The sequence below is a fragment of the Apium graveolens genome, chromosome 8 (genome assembly GCF_009905375.1).
Source record: "Apium graveolens cultivar Ventura chromosome 8, ASM990537v1, whole genome shotgun sequence".
In the NCBI taxonomy this organism is placed as follows: domain Eukaryota; kingdom Viridiplantae; phylum Streptophyta; class Magnoliopsida; order Apiales; family Apiaceae; genus Apium; species Apium graveolens.
The window spans coordinates 151,705,154-151,715,595 of record NC_133654.1 but is presented as its reverse complement, the minus strand read 5'-3'; the positions used below and the strand labels follow the sequence as shown (position 1 = coordinate 151,715,595).

Genomic DNA, 10,442 nt, shown 5'->3' with positions numbered 1-10,442 from the left:
CGTGAGCGGTTAGGAAACGTTCCGCAGTTTCCTGTAGGCGTTGATGCCGTTGTAGCTGAGGTAGGAGCTACCAGTAGGCTAGGCTTTCAACTTTTGTTGTGCCAGACTTATGTATTTTATGAATTGTAATAATGGCAAAGAATATGTAAATTATTCAGAAACCCTTTTTATGGTGAAATGGTTTATAATTGTGGAATAAAATGACTTGTGTTATTTTTGGTATTCATCTCTGAGACTATAACTTGTGGTGTGTGTGTGTATATTGTGGGGTCACAGTACGCAGTAGTTGGTTGACTGTTAAGATTAGGTATTGATAAGGGAAATGGAACTCGTGGCAACCCGAATCCCCGACCCCGGATTTGGGGGTGTTACAAAGGAGATAGAGAAAAGGACATTAAGGAGAAGGAATATTGGGTTCTCTATTTTGATGGAGCATCTCAAACAAATTCATGCAGATCAGGGCTAGTTTTACAAAGCCCCAATGGGTTCTTGATTGAATATGCTATGAATCTAGACTTCCCAACTACAAACAATAAAGCAGAATATGAAGCTCTGATAGCTGGCCTTGGCCTGGCAGGGACATTGAGAGTCAAGAATTTAAAAGTCTGTGGAGACTCGAAGTTGGTCATATCCCAGGTCAAGGGAGAGTTTGAGGCAAGGGATGATACAATGGCTAAGTATGTCCGCCTAGTAAGGGTTGTGATGACTCAGTTCGATGAATGCCATGATGAGCACATCCCAAGGGAGGAAAATGCTAAGGCGGATGCGTTTTCTATGTTTGCTTCATCAGAGATGGAGGAAAGTTCAGGAAGTATATTCTTCCGCGTTTTTAAAACACGGAGCATTGATGTTAAGCTTGTAGCTCCTATAGGGATGGAGACCTCATGGATAGACCCCATTAAGACTCATATTTAAACTGGTTGGCTGCCAAATAATGTGACTGAAGCACGAAAGTTGGTTGTTCGAGCACTGAGATACTCCTTGATCGACGGGATTTTGTACAAAAGATCTTATGTGGTTCCTTACTTAAGGTGTCTCAGACCTGATGAGGCACGCTTGGCTCTTGAAGAAGTACACAAAGGTATCTGTGGGCAACACCTAGGGGGCAGAGCACTGTCTCATAAGATAACCTGTTTAGGCTTTTATTGGCCAGAGATGATGGCCGATGCCAAAGAATATGTGAAGAAGTGTGATCGTTGTCAAAAACATGCACCGGTTGTTCGACAACCCCCCGATATGCTGACTTCCATCAACTCTCCCATCCCATTTGCCATATGGGGAATGGATATACTTGGGCCTTTCCCCATGGCCATGACACAAAGGAAGTTCCTGATTGTAGCTATTGATTATTTTACTAAGCGGATTGAAGCTAATCCTATAGCCAAGATCACAACTAAGCAGGTTGCATAATTCCTGTGGGAAAACATTATGTGCAGATATGGAATCTCGCGCATCCTGTCACCGATAATGGAACACAATTCAACAATGAGGAATTCAAGAAGTATTGCGAGGAGAATGAGATTGAGTTGCGGTTTACCTCCGTAGCTCACCCGCAAGCTAATGGGAAAGTGGAAGTGGCGAATCGTATAATCCTGGATGGACAGAAGAAGAGGATCGAGAAATCAAGAAATAATTCGGTGGATGAAATACTCCCAATAATGTGGGCCTATAGAACAACTTGTAGAGTCACTACTGGAGCAACTCCCTTCATGTAAGGATATGGGGCAGAAGCGGTTATTCCTGTGGAGATATTGAAGGGTTTTTAGCACATAAATGCAGCGAAAACGTAAATTAAATCTTAAAAAAACCGAAACCCTCCGCAGGATCCATGCGAAAAAATAATATTTAATTCGTAGTTCAGTATGTTTACCTTAAGAAGCTTTACGTCAATGGAAAGATGGAGGTCTTTAATAGCGATTCAAGAACGATGAACGGAGATCCTTAGCAGCTGCTCCTCAAGTGTGAAGCACTCCACCGGTATCCACCAAAAAAACGATGTAATGAAGGAGGAGGAGATGGAGAGAATTAGGATTTTGTAAATCTTTTTGGTTGAGGCAAAAATAGAGTTTATAATAGTATATTTATAGGCAAAATTTTCAGCTGAAAATTTTCCCATAAAATATTATTATTATTAACCCTTTATTATTCTCACTAATAATTAAAACACATTTTAATTATTAATCCTTTTTCTAAACTCTTTAGAAATAATTCCTTCACTTGATTTAATTTCCAAAAATTAAATTCTTAATTAATAATATTAAGAACCTTTTCTTAATTAATTTATAATCAATTAAATCTCATTTAATCAATTATTAAATTTGCCAATTAATTATTTATTTCATAAATAAATAATTATCAGCCATTATTAATTAATTCCTCCACCATTAAATCATTCTCTTTTATGGTGTGACCCTGTAGGTTCAATATTAAGCCGGTAGCAGAAATAAATAATAATAAAACTATTTTATCATTATTTATATAAATTCTCTAATTCATTAAATATGATTAATTAATTAATCATATTTGTTAGTCCCTTAAAAATATAGCAAGAATTACAGAAGGGGGGTTGAATGGAATTTTTGAACCTTTTTCATAAAATAAAAATGTTCAACTCGAATATAGATATACGTGTTTTGATTAGCACAATGCGGAATAGAAACTTAATTGAATCAAAACATAAGTAATTAAAAACAAGAGTCTTTAAAAACTTTCTGGTGGATTTAAACAATTCCACCAGAGATATATATTATATATCGAGAGGACTCTGTGTGCAAAAATGCTCACAGCTACTTACAAATTGAACTACTGAGAATACAGGGAAATGCTAATAATTCTGCTTACAAAGATTTCTCTGTTTTTGTGTTTCTCAGCTCTCTTTTTCTATTTGCTACATTCTTGGTTTATATATCACCAAGATTACAAAGTCAAAAAGACTAAACAAATATAAAAACTATCAGTCTTAAGCTTTGCTGCTTTTCGTCCTCTATTACCCAGTTAATGGGCTTCCACAGTAGATTTGAATAAATCTCGACGGTTGTGCTCAGCTTTCACTGTTCAACTGCTGTTTCAATTCTTTACATGATCATCCGTTGGATTCTATGAACATCCGTTGGATATATGATCATCCGTCGACTTTCTGAACATCCATTGATGGCTTCATTGATCATCCGTCAACTGCTATATTAAACATCCGTTGATAGTCATTTGATCATCCGTCGATGGCTTTGTTAATCATCCGTTGATAATTATTTTGGCACTTGACTCCATTTCACTTATGCAGAATTACAAGACATCATTTATATACAATTAATCAACCTATTCTGCATATCTAGTTAAAGTCAACATGACTTATAGGCTACTACAGAATCTATACAAAGATGTATATAGGACTGTGCTACAGACTTATTATTACATAAGCTACTCACTCGATGGATAATAAGTTAACATCCGTCGGGACTATAATGAGTTATCCGTCGGGACTATAATTCTTATCCGTCGAGTGCTACATAATTTCACTAAGTAAAATCTACTTAGATGTTTTGTTTATGAAATCATCAAGTACACAATATATGCACAACAATCTCCCCCAATTTATGTCTACTGGAATTGTAGCCATAAATTAAGAGATACTTGATGATAACAAAATATTCTAAACATACATCTTTAAAGATAAGTAGATAAAACTGAAAGTGCTTCAAATAATCAAAATGTACAAGGTTTGGCTCACAGTCAATTCAAGATGCTCCTCTAGCCTGAGCAGATTTTTTTAGTTCCTTGAAGGTCTGGATCTTCTTCCAAGCTTTCTGTTATCTTCCTCAATCTGATTTTGGAGCTGTCTGTGGAATTCTAGTTCATCAGATTCTGAGAGATCTAGCTTTTCTTGCATTTCTAAGAGAGTCTCATTTCTAGAGATACTCAATTGGTCTTCTAATCTGAAGAATCTTCTCACACCTTTGTCATCCATGAACTCCATCAGCCAGTAAGGCCTTAGATGCACTCTTCTCCATGTGTATGGGATGATTAGAGTCTTTGGGAGTGCATCTTTAGCTCTAACACTCCTTAGTTCTTCAATCCTCTTCAATACTAGTCTTCTTGCAATTACATTGAACCCAAAGTTTTTCTTGAAGGATGAATAAACTTTAATCAGCACAGCTTGGCTCTCTTGAAGAATCCTGTGAAGTGGCCACTGAATCTCCCTTCCTCCTTTGTACTTGAACACTAACCTTTCAGGTAGGTTCCTGTATGCATCAATTCCCCTCACTTCATCCAGTTCATCCAGATAAAGATTTAGATCTGAAAATTCTTTGATGTCACACAAGTACAAGTAGTCTCCCCTGTTGACTTTGGGTTGAGCTTTAACTACTGATTTGGATTTGAGAGGTGACAGCTTCACTTTCTTGACTGCCCTTGACTTTGTCCTTTTTGGCTTGCTAAGGATTGGTAAGCTGAAGTCAGGAATTGGTATATTACCCCACTCTATTGGCTCATCCTTCGGCACAATAGGTTCACCATGAATATTCCTGTAGGGATCCACCACCCTTATGTCTTCAAATACCACAGAGGGCTTTGATGCTTGAGTTGTAGCTGGTGTGGATTCTTTAGGAAATTGATCTTCCAATTCCTTGTCAACAATATCCAGTTTCCTTTTTGTTCTTCTAGCCAATTCTTTCTTCCTTGGGGATTTCTTCTGTTCTTCAATTTTCTTCTTTGATTCAGCAGCTTCAGATGGTTGAGAGGAAATTTGTTGAGATGAATTCACAGCCTGTAGCTTGGCCAAGATAGCAATATGCTCTTTCTTTTGTTTAGACTTCTTTGCATCTAGAGCAACTTGCCTCTTTTCCTGCTTTAATCTGGATTTTTCTTCTTTCTTTGCTTGAGCAAATTGTGGATGTCCAGCTACCACACAAATCTCCTTTCCATTTCTGAATATCTTAGCAATTCTCCTTTTTGAAGCTGAATCAGCTGGATCTTTATAGAAGACAATAGATCTTGACAGAAGCTTCTTCTCATCAGGCTTGGGTGTCTCATACACAGTGTCCAATGGGTTCTTCAAAGATGATTTTGGATAATTTTCCCTTGGTTTGAGAATTGTTTCAGCCTTTGGAGACTTGATGCAGGAAGATCATCCTCTTTCCAGATAATTCATGCTCATCTCATTCACACTTATTTGCTTGACTTGAGAGTGATGGATGGCTGACTTAACTTGCTCCTTGACTAGTTCAAACTTTTTCTGCATCTCCTCATCAATCTTATTCCAGTTGATCAAACTCAACTTTCCTTTTTCAACAACTTTCAAATTTACTGCTGCTTTAATTAGATCTATACCATCTGCAACTGTTGGCTTGGAGATAGTAATTGAAGGTACAATTACTTTGCTGATTTGTACTTGAAGTTTCTCCCCCTCAGTTGGACCTTTCTCCCCCTTACTTGATTCTCTCTCCCCCTTTTTATTATCATCAAGTTGAGGAGTTAGGCCTTGTGCTTTAGCCAGTTGCATGAGAAGATTTGTCTGAGTCTGTTGATTTTGAAGAAGGATAGCCACTGAATTCTCAATAACTTGAACTTTATCTTCCAGCTTGGCCAGCTTCTTCAGAATCTGATTCTCTCCTCAATCTTAGTAATAGATCTTTCATGGTACCATATGGCATTACTGAATCCAGCTTCTCAGAATTGTAGGTCTTCAAGTCAGCTATATCTCTTTTTAGTTCATCCACACTCAGATTCTGTCTTAATTGCTGGATCTTCATGAGATGTAGAGAGTCTAGGTGAGCTTGAAGAATAGCCTTGGTACCGGCATCTGAAGTTTCCTGAAGGGTCTTTTGAATAGCCATCACTTGCTTGACCAAAGATACACCAAATTATCCTAGTGTAGATTCCTCTGTCCATGCCCATTCAGGTAAATTTGAAACAGAACTTGGGCCTTCTCCCCCTAAGTTCATGCTTCCATCCAAAGAAACAGAGTCATCATCATTAGAATTTACTCCAAATTCTTCAGCTGGCTCACCAGCTTGAGAAGGCATCCTATTGATAGCAGCTTTATATCTTTGAAGAGATTCTGAGGTGTGTACTAAGTTCAAAGTTTGTTTGATAAGTGGCATTTTATACCACTTAGAACGTCTTAAAATGGCTTAAATTGGTGTCTTGAAATCAAGTATTTTGTGTATTTAATGCGTTTTTCTAGTGTTTATGCATTTCAGGGTATTAGTTGCATTTCGGAGGAGGAATCATCAAGAATAAGCCTTGGTATGTGTTCACCATTGCGAGAGGAAAGGAATGGGAAGATTACGGCGAAGAAACGGAGCAAGCTTGGAATTTTTCCAGTAGGGTCCTGCGCGCCCGCGCTGCAATGCTGAGCGGCCGCGCAGCAGCCTGCGCGCCCGCGCAGAAATGCTGAGCGGCCGCGCAAGGTCAGGGAAAAAGCTGAATTATATTAGACTTCTACTTCTGTGTGGCTTCCAACTTCTATGTAATCTGAGTTTTATGGGACTATTATATAGGTAGATTTGAGATGTTTTCATAGAGAGTATTAAGGAGATTATGTTTTAGATTGTGTTTTACGCAAGAAGCGAAGGAGATAAGGAAGAAGACCGATTTAGCACACCGCAACGAAGAGGAAGCATATATTCTTGTGATTCTTGTTTCGTTGTAACGTTGGATGCTAGAAACAATTGTAAGTCCACTGAGTCTTAAAGAATGCGTAAGGGCTAGATTGTTGTTATGATTTGGTTGTTTTCAAGGTCAATCTATTTATTATGCTTAGAATTCGATTATAGGTTCTTAGTGATAAAAACATGAAAAAGAAATTTTTTTTGGAGAAAAAAGATGGAAGTTGTTGCTAGTTGTGGCTAGGCGTCAAATGGCTAGTAGCCGGCTCGCTTATGTTGCGAGTAGTCTAGGGTTGAGTAAGATGGAGCGAAACGCACTTGCTCAGAAGTTATGAAAAAAAAAATTATGCATAATTGATCAAGAGTGGGCTCTTTGGTATTCGAGTTATTAAGTTCTTAGGGGACTTTGTGCCTAGTGACCTAAGGCTTTTAGAGTCTGGGATCCGCTAACCTAACGCTCGTTACATGGATACCATTGTATAAGTCTTTTGTGGACCTCACTCATTGCACGGTCAAATAAGCATTTGAGTTGTAAATAAAAAGCACAATTCCGTAGTAAGCTCCAGAGTTCTTGTAGTGTTGTATATCACTTTGTGCCTAGAATTTTTATTCTTTGTATAATCGTAGGATTGCCTTGAGGATAGTCTAGTCATAGTAATTGGTCTAGTTCCGAAGCATATCTGTTAAGCATTTGCACACACCACGTTTTTGGCTGTTTGTCCGGTTGCATGAGTTTATTGATCTTTAGATGTCTAACTGTATTCGTTGAGATGTGACAATTTGGTTGTTTAATTGTAGTAAGGGGGATCGTTGCATTTTCATATAGATTGCATTCATACATATTTTTATTTGTTTTGAGTCTGTGACGCTTGAGGACAAGCATCGATTTAAGTTTGGGGGTGTGATAAGTGGCATTTTATACCACTTAGAACGTCTTAAAATGGCTTAAATTGGTGTCTTGAAATCAAGTATTTTGTGTATTTAATGCATTTTTCTAGTGTTTATGCATTTCAGGGTATTAGTTGCATTTCGGGGGAGGAATCATCAAGAATAAGCCTTGGCATGTGTTCACCATTGCGAGAGGAAAGGAATGGGCAGATTACGGCGAAGAAACGGAGCAAGCTTGGAATTTTTCCAGTAGGGTCCTGCGCGCCCGAGCAGCAATGCTGAGCGGCCGCGCAGCAGCCTGCGCGCCCGCGCAGAAATGCTGAGCGGCCGCACAAGGTCGGGGAAAAAGCTGAATTATTTTAGACTTCTACTTCTGTGTGGCTTCCAACTTCTATGTAATCTGAGTTTTATGGGACTATTATATAGGTTGATTTGAGACGTTTTCATAGAGAGTATTAAGGAGATTATGTTTTAGATTGTGTTTTACGCAAGAAGCGAAGGAGATAACGAAGAAGACCGATTTAGCACACCGCAACGAAGAGGAAGCATATATTCTTGTGATTCTTGTTTCGTTATAACGTTGGATGCTAGTTTTCTTGCTTTGATTTATTTACTCTTGTGACGTACTTTCTTTTAATATAATTAGTTTAGTTATTATTTTCTTGTGTTTGTTTATCATGATTTCATATGAACCCATGATGGCGATGAGTTCTATTATGGGTTAATCGTGATCATGGGGTTACAACGGATTTATTATGGAATTCTTTAGTTAATTGTTTAATACTTTAGTGTGTGATGATTGCATGATATCTAGTATTGGTTGCGCGTATTCGTCTTATGTGCGTCGCGAACATATAAGATAGGGTGTTAATCTCGTGTGAAGCGACGGTGGATCTTGAGATTTAGAACTTGCCATGCTAGCATAGGTTCATGTACGTTGTGCATGATTAGTGGGTAACTCTAACAGTTTTATTTGCCCTATGTAATCAAAAGGAATAACTTGTGCTTAAATCGTTGTGTTGTCAATTTCTGTAGACATATAGGAACTCAACATAATTGATGACTATTCAACTTCTATCTTAATTGTGGATGCTTGGTAGAATGGTATTAGTACAATGAAAGTTGGCTTTTATCAGTTTCGTGTTATTCGATTAATGTCATCACTGTCACATGCTAAATGTAATAACAATGGCTATAGAAGGAAGTAATAATGAAGTTGTGATCTCATGAGTGTTTTATTATTGATAATTTGAAGTGTTAGTTAAGTGGTTAATTAAGTAGTTAATTATAGTTAATATTTGATCAACAATTTTAAGTGTTATTATCTTAACATTGAGAAGTAATCATACATTGGTGAGTGAGTTTAATTAGACAACAATTTAGTCTGAGTCTCTGAGGGAACGAACTAGAAAGTATTCTATATTACTTGCGAACGCGTATACTTGCGTGAATATTAGTGCATGTTTTCGCCCTAACAAGTTTTTGGCGCCGCTGCCGGGGACTCGGCGTATTTGTTTAGTTTATGTACTTACCATCATTGGTCATTAAGACTCAGTGATTAGGACGTAGTAGTTACTTACTCTTTTCGGTTGTGTTTCAGGTACTTTAGCAAGCATTTATGCAAACTCGTTCTCGTGCTCGCAAGAGGACTTTAGATACAACTGAGGAGACAAATGAAGTTCTTGATATTCCGGAGAAGTTAGATTTTGAGGATTCGGATTCAGGCGCTGAGCAGAAAGAACCAGTAAACATGGGAGATCGTATTGTTCAAGCTGATCCAGCTCTTATGGATTTTTCTCGACCTAAAATTGATGATATTCAGTCAAGCATCCTTCATCCGGCTATTCAAGCTAACACCTTTGAAATCAAGCCGGGCACTATTCAGATGGTGCAGAATTCTGTTTCTTTTGGAGGAGCGGCAACTGAAGACCCCAACATGCACATAAGAAATTTTGTCGAGATCTGCAACACTTTTAAGTATAATGGCGTGACTGATGAGGCTATCAAGTTGAGGCTTTTCCCATTCTCACTGAGGGATAAGGCTAAAGACTGGTTACATTCTGAACCAGCTGGGTCCATCACTACATGGCAAGATCTTGCGTAAAAGTTTCTGGTGAAGTTTTATCCAATGGCAAAGACTGCTGCTATGAGGAGTGCTCTTACTCAGTTTGTGCAGCAACCTACAGAATCTATGTGCGAGGCTTGAGAACGCTACAAGGAAATGTTGAGAAAATGTCCACATCATGGAATGCCGGATTGGATGGTAATCACTGGTTTTTATAATGGTTTGGGGGCCCAATCTCGGCCCATGCTCGATACAGCAGCTGGAGGAGCCTTATGGGCTAAAAGCTATACTGAGGCGTATAATCTTATAGAGACAATGGCTGCAAATGAGCATCAAAACCCAACTCAGAGGATGACGTCAGGCAAGGTCGCAGGTATTCTGGAAGTTGATGCAGCCACCGCTATTGCAGCCCAGCTCCAAGCGCTATCAATGAAGGTTGATTCTCTGGCTACGTATGGAGTTAATCAAATAGCTATGGTTTGTGAGCTTTGTGCAGGTTCTCATGCTACGGATCAGTGTTCTCTTGTCAACGAATCTGTTCAGTATGTGAATAATTATCAGCGACAACAGCAGCCTGTGCCAGCGACCTATCATCCTAATAACAGAAATCATCCAAATTTCAGCTGGGGGAATAATCAGAATGCTATTCAGCCACCATATCAGCAAGGGGTGAGTAAACAGTTTAACCCACCTGGATTCCAGCAACCACAGCAGTATGCTTCAAGGCAATCATATCCTCAACAGGGAAGTGCAGTTGCACCTACTAGTGCTGATTTTGAGGAACTTAAGCTGTTGTACAAGAGTCAGGCGGTTTCTATCAAGACCTTGGAAAATCAAATCGGTCAATTAGCCAATGCAGTGCTCAATCGTCAACCTGGCACTCT

General features: G+C 38.6%; 1 non-coding gene across 1 annotated transcript; it reads right to left on the bottom strand.

Moving 5' to 3' along the window:
• Nucleotides 1-9,636: 9,636 nt before the first annotated feature.
• On the bottom strand, nt 9,637-9,743 carry LOC141681713 (small nucleolar RNA R71). Its single transcript, XR_012559139.1, has one exon. It is a non-coding gene; the product is annotated as a small nucleolar RNA R71 (small nucleolar RNA).
• Between the last annotated feature and the right edge of the window lie 699 nt (nt 9,744-10,442).